Here is a 10,363-nt window from a genome sequence, read left to right as displayed (position 1 = left end):
TAGAGATAGGTCGATAATTCTCGATATTGGACTTTGAACCTTTTTTATATATAGGAATAATGTGGGCCCTTTTCCAGATGGAGGGGAAAATACAGTCCTTTAAAGATCGTTGAAATAGAATGGTTAGTGGGCATGCAAGGCTCTCAGCACAAGAAGATAAAAAGAAAGGTGGAACGCCGTCACAACCAGGTCCCTTAGTTTTATCTAGTCGCTTTAAGAAACTTAACACGATCTCGCAAGTTACATCGATTCCGGACATTGCATCGCACTGATTGCTGCTCATAGAACTATTGTTAAGGTTATAAGAGGAGTTTGAGGTATCAAAAACACTCTCAAAAAATGTATTAAACGCATTACAGATATCCACGCCACTGTTGTAGTGATTACTACCTAAATTGAAACAATTAGGGTAATTAGAGCCTCCCCGTTTAGATTTGACATATTTCCAAAAGAATTTAGGAGAGCGCTTGATGTAAGATTCGGTGTTGTTATTAAAACGCTGAAAACATTCACTCTGTACATGCTTTTGCCTAGCTCTAAGCATCGAAAATTCGTCATAATCACGTGGGTTCAAAAACTTTTTCCACCGTAGATGGACTTTGTTTTTTTCTTTTATTATCTTTATGAGCGATGAGCTGTACCAAATAGGGTATGAGTCATTTTTTGGGTATGATATAGGTACAAATTTAAGAAAACACTCATTTAGCGTGTTATAAAAAATGTCAACAGCTTTGTTTACGTCGCTTGTGCTTAAAATTGTATTCCAGTCTATACTACATAAATATGCATTTATTTTAACATAATCACATTTAAAAAAGTTAAAGCGAGGTGTCGTGTTATGTTTTAAAGGTGTTATAAACAGATCTAAGATATCAATTAAGAGTGGTGGGTGATAAACATCTAACTTAGAAATTGGTTGACATTGAGACACGAGCATAGGCAGATTGCTAAAACACAGATCTAAAATATTGCCACATGAGTTCATAATAAAATTGTACTGTGTTAGGCCTAAATATTGCATATCTTCGACGAAAGATAACGCCGCGCTTTGATAATCTAACCTGCCCTGATTTAACAGAGAGAAACCTACATTACTATTCCATGATATACACGGTAAGTTAAAGTCGCCTAATAATAGATAGGTACATGAGGGAAACGTGTCAATCATACGTGTCATATTAATTTTTATGTCATCTAGGTTTAAAGGTAAATTTTCCTCAACAGGTGGTAAATATGCTAATGCAGCAATTAAATCGGTTGGGGCGCCGAGAGCGCGGCCCGGTATTCTTACACAAAGCGATTCAATTCCCGCGCATGACCACTCACGGTACACCGCGGCACAAAGATTGCGACGTGCACACACCATAACCCCGCCGCCCGTACTCTTATTAGTTAGGTGGAGATTCCTATCACACCGAAATACATCGTATCGGAAATCGCAAAGTTCTGAGTCCAAAATGTCACTCTGTAACCAAGTCTCGGTTAAAAATATTAAGTCGTAATCATTATGAAGTATGTTATTGTATATATCTAAACACTTGGTTCGAAGACCACGGACATTTTGGTAATATATATTAAGATTACTATGGTTTACGTTTGGATAGTATATCGTGTTATTCACTGTAAGAGAACGAAATAACTATCAGAATTAGTCTTAATATTAGTAAAAAAAAAATTAACTTTAAATATTTGAGGATCTAGATACGATGTTGATAAATAATTTGTTACAAAATAATATTTGGTAGGAGAGGGGTTATTTATAAGAGAAAAAATATTTGCAACTTTAGGAGAATCGTATGTTATCACGTGTAATATATCGCATAACAATTTTAATTGTTGTTCATTACGCACAGTTGAGTGATCATATGATAATTTTATTTCATAGTGGAGTGATTTGAGTTTTATATTTAACGAATTAAGGATTATAATGGGTTGACTCGAATTAGCAATATGGAATAAATTAAGAGATGAGCGATACGGAATCTTAGTAATAATTATAACTGTTAAGAAACAGATGTTTGTGTAATGGGTACCAGGGGTATGCACTAGTGTCGTCGGAGGTGTAAATATAACAAAACAAAAGGGTTTAGGTATTGCGACCATGAAAATTAGTATAATTTGAGGTGTTTTTTGTGGTGTCTGACTTATAAAAATACATAGAATAGTACTTACTGTTTTTGCGTAGTATACGTTATTATTTACGAATTTGAACAAGTTATGATAAGTTCTAGGGACATGATATATATAAATACACAGAGCAACAGGAATAAACAGCACTAAGAGTAATAATTGAACTGAGATCAACACATATATAATAATGTTATAAAAAAGTCACTTAATTTTTTTTATATCGTTCGCATCTTTAACGAAGATAATAGGAGATTTGTCAGATTTCCTTGCGAATATTTTGCAGTTGCGTACCCACACATACTTATAGCTTGCTGCATTCGCCGCGTCTTTGGTTTCCTTGCGTAGTTGCTTGTAGAATGGAATCAGATGTTCGTTTACGTATATTGTGGCCGGTTCACCTGGCATGCCAATGTCCGTGCTGGTAATACCTTTGCGCCTGCGTATACCGGATAAAATGCTGTCCTTGATAATTTGCGAGTTCAATTGAACTACGATGTTACGTGGCCTGCCAGCTGCTTCCACCCTTGGCTGTACGCGGTTCACATGCAGAATATTTGCAGAGGTTATATCCACTCCAGCTATTTTAGCGATATTTGTTACTATGCCATTAAGATTTTCAGCTCTGTTTTCCGGGATCCCCGAGATTTCTAGGTTATGTAGGCGTTCGCGTTGCTGTAGTGTGTGATGTTCCAATTGCAGGTTATTATACGATTGTTGTAACGTGGAGACATCCTGTTCTAACAATTCGATCCTGTTAACACTGAGCTCAATTGAGTCGACACGTGTACACAGAGTATCCTGCCGGAGGGAATGAAAGTTGAGAGAATCCTTGATCTCAGTAATATCAGCCTTAAGTTGGTTATGTTCGGTAACCAGGTTTTCAGTCGTCGCCCGCATGCTAGATAGCTGGTCCTTGATATCAGAGACATCAGACTTCATACCCGTGATATCATCCTTTTGGGATTTGCAAATGTCCATGAGGTCTTTCATATCCTTGCGAAATTCCAAGATGTCATTTTTGAAATCACTTTCGAAATCAGGCTGTTTACGTTTTCGCACTGTGATTTGAGGTTCGCTAAGATAGGTATCCTTTAATTTGTTTAAATCCGGCTGCGAGCCTGCATTTCGTGCCAGATTACCTGCACTGGGTTTTTCTGTGTTGCACTTGGGATTATCGACCATGTTTACGGGCACGAGATTCGCTTATTGCTTGAAGTCAATGCGGCTCGAGGTGATTAACGCCTCCACAGTAGATAAGATGCACGCACGATAACGACGTAAGTGTTTCACTGATGATTTATAGAATGATCTTTACACTCATAGACATACGATCTAATTACCGGCGGATCAGAATTTATGAAATTTATTTGTTTTACGAGCGATTTGCGGAATTATGCGACGCGTCCGTTGTGAGAGACCGCCGCGTGCGAAGTAGTTATAATTAATATCTTCTTGGATGTTCGAATTGTCTTTGGAACTCTGTCATCGAAGTCCTTGTTGTTAAAAAAATATATTGTAGGTATAATATGGCACTAGCTTGTAAGCCCATACTTTATTACTTAGATAGTACCTTCTTCTTCTGCAGAAGTATAGCTATTGTGTTTTTGTATTTAATAAGTACCCTATGTCCATTCAGAACTAGTTTTTATGCAATTTTGAAAAAAAGAAAACACATTCATCCTTTACAAATAATATGTATTATCAATATAGGACTATAGACTTCGATTAAAGTAGGTACTTTTCTGGTTACCTTAGATAACGTTTCTTTTACTCTTGATTCATTATCTACAAAATATATCCACACGGTGGTTCATATTTAGGCACTTTCCTCTATCTTTCTTTCTATTTTGCCTTAGAGGATATAACCAACGGAGACGCCATGTCTATAATTTTCGGTACAAAATAGTCTGCCGTTTTTTGCGGGGGAGGGGCACATCAAATGTATACGTATCGTAAACATAGCCATGTCAGATAAACGTCAGTCCATACATGTGGTTGACCATTGGCCGCCTATTTTCGACAGAGGGGAACGCCTGTTAATGACCACTCCGTTTGGTTATATTCTCTAAGTATTTTGCCCTGCCTGCGAAGCCGATGGTCCTGGGTTCGGATCCCGGTAAGGACATTTATTTATGTGATAACACAGATATTTGTTCCTGAGTCATGGTTGTAATCTATGTATATAAGTATGTATTTATCTATATAAGTATGTATATCGTCGCCTAACACCCATAGTACATACAACCTTTGCTTAGTGAAAATTTTTCGATATAAAAAACACAATTTGATAGACAGTTGTACATTTTTTCTTTTATTATGGAAATCAGTCACATCATTTTATCACGAAAATTGACAGTGCTGTAGCAGTAACGTTGCAACAGAATAATGCTGCTGCAGTCGCCACCCGAATGTCACCTTTATCATATCTTAGAAAGTTATTGAAAACGCCAGCAAAGCGAGCGCGAAAATTTTTCGATATAAAAAACGCAATTTGATAGACAGTTGTACATTTTTACTTTTAGTATGGAAATCAGTCACATCATTTTATCACGAAAATTGACAGTGCTGGAGCAGTAACGTTGCAACAGATAATGCTGCTGCAGTCGCCACCCGAATGTCACCTTTATCATATGTTAAAAAGTAATTGAAAACGCGAGCGAAGCGAGCGCGAAAATTTTTCGATATAAAAAACACAATTTGATACACAGTTGTACATTTTTACTTTTCGTCCCAACCAGGCGCGAATCCAGGATTTCATACAGAGAAGGGATGGGACAGTTTTTTTATCAGCCTAGCTTCGCATAGGGCTCGATATTTAAGGGTCTCAGCGAGGTTGTTTGATGCAAGAGAGGTGAAAAGATGCAAGAAAGCAGAGCTTGGAATTGACCAAGTGAATTGAATTGGCGAAGTGTGAGCAAGGCAGAAGGCCCAGCTGCGAAAGAGGAAAGCTTGGATGTGGATCCACGCCCAAGTGTAATTAAGGCAGAAGATCAACTTTGCCGTAAGGCAGAAGGCCTCGCATAAGACCTAACGCCGAACTGCAAAAGAGTGGGTTGAAATCGAATGTAATGTCATGTAATAACGACTCTTCTACTGCTCGCTCTTCGGCTTCACTCGAAAGCGCTACTTGATAGGATGCTTTTAGTTTTCAGCTTTCACGGGGCCCCTTATAACACTTTGACAGTTAGATCTCAGGATCGCGGCTAAGGAGCAACTCGGCTTGGTCGACAAATCTGGCGTGCAAGAGAGCAAAATTCGCTGTAAAATCGGTACCCTATGTCGAAAAAATCGGCTGGCCGCAAGCCCGAAAGCAAGATATTTTTCCATGAATTTCAGGGCCTCCGCGTAAGGTCAAATCGAAAGCCTACGTTGGAGATGTTCTTACGTACTCTCTTACTTGATCCCTACGACCCTTCGTTATTAGATGGGTACTTGTACACGTATAAAAGTTTCATGTATAGGTAGCTACTCCACGACGACTGCAATGCTGATGCAGCCTGCGCGTTTTTTTGCCTAATTTAATTTTGAATATTGAATAAAAAGTTTAATTTTGTTGTATTATTAATTTATTAAATCAACATAATTATTCAATTATTTTTTGTTGATATCCGTACTTCCGTACCCACACTACCCACTCTTCTAAACTTAGAGTTAATTTGGCAAAATCTTTCTTCGGTGGCTTATTCATGTCACAATGTATTAAATCTAGCGCCATCTGTTAGTTTACCAGGGTACTCAATAGTGGTAGCACATATTTGAAAAAAGTTTGCCCCTCCTTCCTAAGTAGCGCCATAAGATTCAGGGGCAAACTTAAGTCAATCGAGTGTTGTGGCTACCCCCCCTTTTAGGGGTTGAATTTTTATAGCCTATAACCTGGCCGGAGATGTTCTCGACAGATTAGTAAAGTTTGCATCAAAATCCGTTCAGCCGTTTTCACGTGATGCGCGTTCAAATAAACAGACAAACAGATAAATAGATAAACAGACAAACAGATAAAAATTCTAAAAACTGTTGGAACGTGTTCTGTTATCGATTCTAAGTATCCCCAGCCAACTTTTTTTCTAATATCTTCCATGTACAGACTTTCGACCCTCTTCAGCTTTATTATATGTATAGAAGATAGATAGATAGATAGATTTTACCTTAACTAGCTGTTTGCAAGGCAATTAGAGAATGTTAACTGAAACAAAAAAATTCTTGAATGAACATAAATAAAATGACGGGAAGGTAATGAGTAACAGTGGGTAATGAATAAAGTTTAATTAACAATGAGAACACAGAAACGTGATTCTATTTGATTACCTACTTTGTCTTGTTAAATTTAATTAATTAACTGAGTTTTAGATTACGTTGCTGTGTTTTATAAATAATTATAACTTAGGAAAATAAATAGCTCGTAGTTGGAGGTCTTCTTTTGTATTAGAACATAGGAAATCTGGCAGGCGCGCCTTCTTAAATACCGATAATCAATACATTAATATTATAGGTACCGATGGGGCTCCAACTCACACGACACGATAGGCTTCTGATTAAAGTTTGGGAATCGCTGCTCTACATCGTAAGTTACGCAAAACAGCTGAAATAATCCTCTGTAAGCAAGTTCGTTTCAGGAGTTGTTATCAGTTAACCTAAAACCTCGGTAGTGACCCTGCCTACGAAGCAGGAGGTCCCGAGTTCGAATCCTGGGAAGGGATGTTTTCTATGTATTATAAGTATTTGTTTATATGTGTATCTAATCTAACACCTTTAAACGAGCAATTCTTATATATATATATATATTTCGGGGATCTCGGAAACGAGTCTAACGATTTCGATGAAATTTGTTATATGGGGGTTTTCGGGGGCGAAAAATCGATCTCCGGGAAAACGCGCTTTTTATATGTTTTCCGAGCTAAACTCGGTCTTGAAGATATAATTAAATATATCGTCGTCTAGTACCCACAACACAAGCCTTATTGAGTTTACTGTGGGACTAGGCCGATCTGTGTAAAATTGTCCTATAATATTTATTTATTTACTTATGTAAAACCCCGTATGGTGTTGCCGTACCGCCCGTGCCCTTTTGTCTATCCATATTAAATATCGTGTTTTCGGTATCGTCTTGACGAAAAACGAATGGGACGACCCAAGACGATACCGTGTTTTCACAATATGCTCTATGGAAGTAGAACACGCTACTAAAATCATAAAAGACGGTGTTTTCTTCATTTTCTGTTCCGTAAGAAGAAATTTTAATGTGTTACGGGAAATATTTCATTTCTAGCACGATGCAAAACTGGGAGGAGATAATGTAATATGGAAGCCTGCCTTCTTTGTTATGTCCTTCAAGAAACTTATTTTTATGAAGTGTAAAACACTCTGCATTTGTAACATCCACAGGGGGTTTCCCTTTGAAGGCGATGTCAGACTATACTTTAACCCGTCGAACGCTTTTATTAAAATTTGCTACTGTATTAATAACGGGGCGGTATAGTATACGGGACAATGCGTTTGAGGGGTTTAGGTGTTAAAGTTACCATTTCAAAGTGTAAATAGACGCTTTTTGCTGATAAAAACCAAACTACTGAACATAATTAATTTATAAGTTATTCAGCGTGTCGTGAACCTATGTAGATATATTTTACATAAATATAAGTACCTATATTGTACATTTATCTTCTTTTGGTATTCATAATTACCTTATTTCAAGTCGCAAGACGCACGCAAACGCTTTCGCTTGGGAAACCCCGTAAATAATTTAATCCGAGAAGTAGACCGTATTCACATGCGCTGCGCGAGCGTGGGTTGCGACTCGCGTTCTCGGGCCTACTAGTGTAAGGCTGCCTTTCCACTGAGTCGGAGATGAGAGGACCAATAGCATTGGTTGTAATCCAGCGGAGTGAAGAGCAGTCTCATCTGATTTCTGCTCATTCCCGCCTCAGTGGAAAGGCAGCCCAAAACGCGACCTTGAGATAACGAGCCATAGCCCAATATGACAATCGTTTATCAGCAAACGCCAATCGAAACGTAAAAATGTATCGAGATGACAGATGCAACGAAAACTTACGTCATCATTTCAACAGTGGCCAGTAATTGACGATTTACCCTACATTATTTATTTTAAGGTTCGGTTGTCACTTGGCTAGGACCCCTGTAAACGCTAGATGATGATGATATTAATAGATGTCAAAATTGACAAGTAATATTTTGCAAAATTTGGTTTGACAAAAAAAAAACTCTTTTTGAGTGACAGTTTAACAATACTTTTTATGTACAAATACAGATACAAAAAAAAGAAAAAAAAAACAAAACAATTTTTTTTTGGCGAAATTGACCTATACCATTTTTCCTTCTCTTGGCCTCAGAAATGCGTGGTTAAAATCTCTGGTTCCTCGTATGCACCTTGTATAAGGAGTTTCCATTTATGATTAACGATGGTCTCGGCTACGCCCTCTAGTTTCCCCGAGTGATCGCCCGCGTTCGTCGTTCGTCCGGAATGCCACCCTAGGCCATATATCAGGGTTATTGCCGTTGTCGTATTTGTCTTAATATTCTTCACGAGGCGATTAGCTTTGGCTAATTACGCTGCGTCGTGCTCATCTGTTATGTCAAGTTATGGTATCGAGTCTGTTTTAAGCTGGGTTCCAGAAGTTTTAAAGTACTTTGGTCATAGATTAAGTAATACTAAACAACAGAAGGCCTACTGTTTGATCGATGTCGAAACTTGTAGGTAAGTACAACCATTATTATACTACTCTTTGGTACAACACCTAAAGGGGCCCACTGATTAACAGTCCGCCGGACGGTATCGGCCTGTCACAGTTCCGAGCAACTGACAGGCCGATAAGTACCATCCGGCGGACTGTTAATCAGTGGGCCCCTTAAGATAGATTCTGTCAATTTAGTTTACACGATGAAGAGTCGTCTAAAATATTTTATTATTGTAAAAAGTCTTTTCCTTTACTCAGAAATGTACGCAGTCGCAGATCACATACGCAGAAAAAATGTTATCACATAATAAATAAATGAATAAGTGACGTGAATGAATAAATAAAACGTAACAATAAATCGTGTAACCTGTTGATTGGCCATTACACTCGGATCTATGCAAATCTCTGCACATCGGTTCAACTGGATCCGACTGTTATGGCCTCTACACACGCATCGCTAAGCCTTTGCTTCGTTTTTGTAAAACTGGTTGCGAAAGCAACAGCAGAAATACAATTAACACCAAGGCTCGGTATATGTTTGCACGAATTTTACTAAGCACGCATAGCAGCAAAAATACTAAGGATGTGATTTAGCATGTCTTAACTTGACAAGAAGAAAGTTCCACAGTCGAATATTTCGAAAAGTAAACGTAAGTAAATTTATACAATTTCGAAGAAGAATAAGGGACAGAAGAAAAAAGAAAAAAGAAGAAGAGGTTTCTAAGGATCTTCTAGAATTACGTAAAATTAATGCAACGAGGTGTCAGTAATCGTTCGGGCTCCACCAGCCACTTTATTGGCGTAATTTGAAGTAATTTATACAAAAATCACACATTTCTTTATATTGGTTGACACCAGTTGACCTATGGGAAACTTATACGTTCCTCTGAAAGTATCTATCTGTGTAGCTAGTTGTATTGCTTTCGAAAAGCTTTGTATGCGTGTTTCTGTGGCGACATCACTTGCATCATTCTTGGTGTCACTTTATGACTTCTGCAAGGCTGCGATTGCTGTATCATGCTCTGGTTAGCGAAGCCGAAAGAATCGACTTTTGAGAAAAATATTTTAAATGAATGTTTTAAGGCTAGACTAGAAGGTACCAAGTAGCGTAGCATATGACGCTCAATTGCTCTGTGTGAGTATGTCCTCATCTGTGACTAATATAAACATCAACCGGGAGTTTAGTTGCAAACTTTGTAGTAATATACGTTTGTTTTATTGTTCGTCGACTGTATAGCTTAGCAGGAACGTAACTCAGCGGACAGCACGACTAGGATATAGCACAAGTTTTTTGGCAAAATTTCAATCCGGCAGCTCGGCTAGCGGTACGGGAAATTTAGACAAACAGACTCATGAATAAAATATGCGGGTGGCCGATCCGTCTCCAGTCGATATGCCAGCCCTGGCTGGACCAAAACCCCTGCGTATGTAACTGCTTTATCTCTACTAGCTATGGTTCAAAATGCTATGACCCACACGCATGAAGTTTTTGCGAAGACGCTGGTGTAGGGTTACGATATTTTTTAGATGTTATTTGGCGATCC

This window comes from Cydia splendana, chromosome 17, assembly GCF_910591565.1.
Source record: "Cydia splendana chromosome 17, ilCydSple1.2, whole genome shotgun sequence".
NCBI lineage: Eukaryota > Metazoa > Arthropoda > Insecta > Lepidoptera > Tortricidae > Cydia > Cydia splendana.
Note: the sequence above shows the minus strand (reverse complement) of the source record.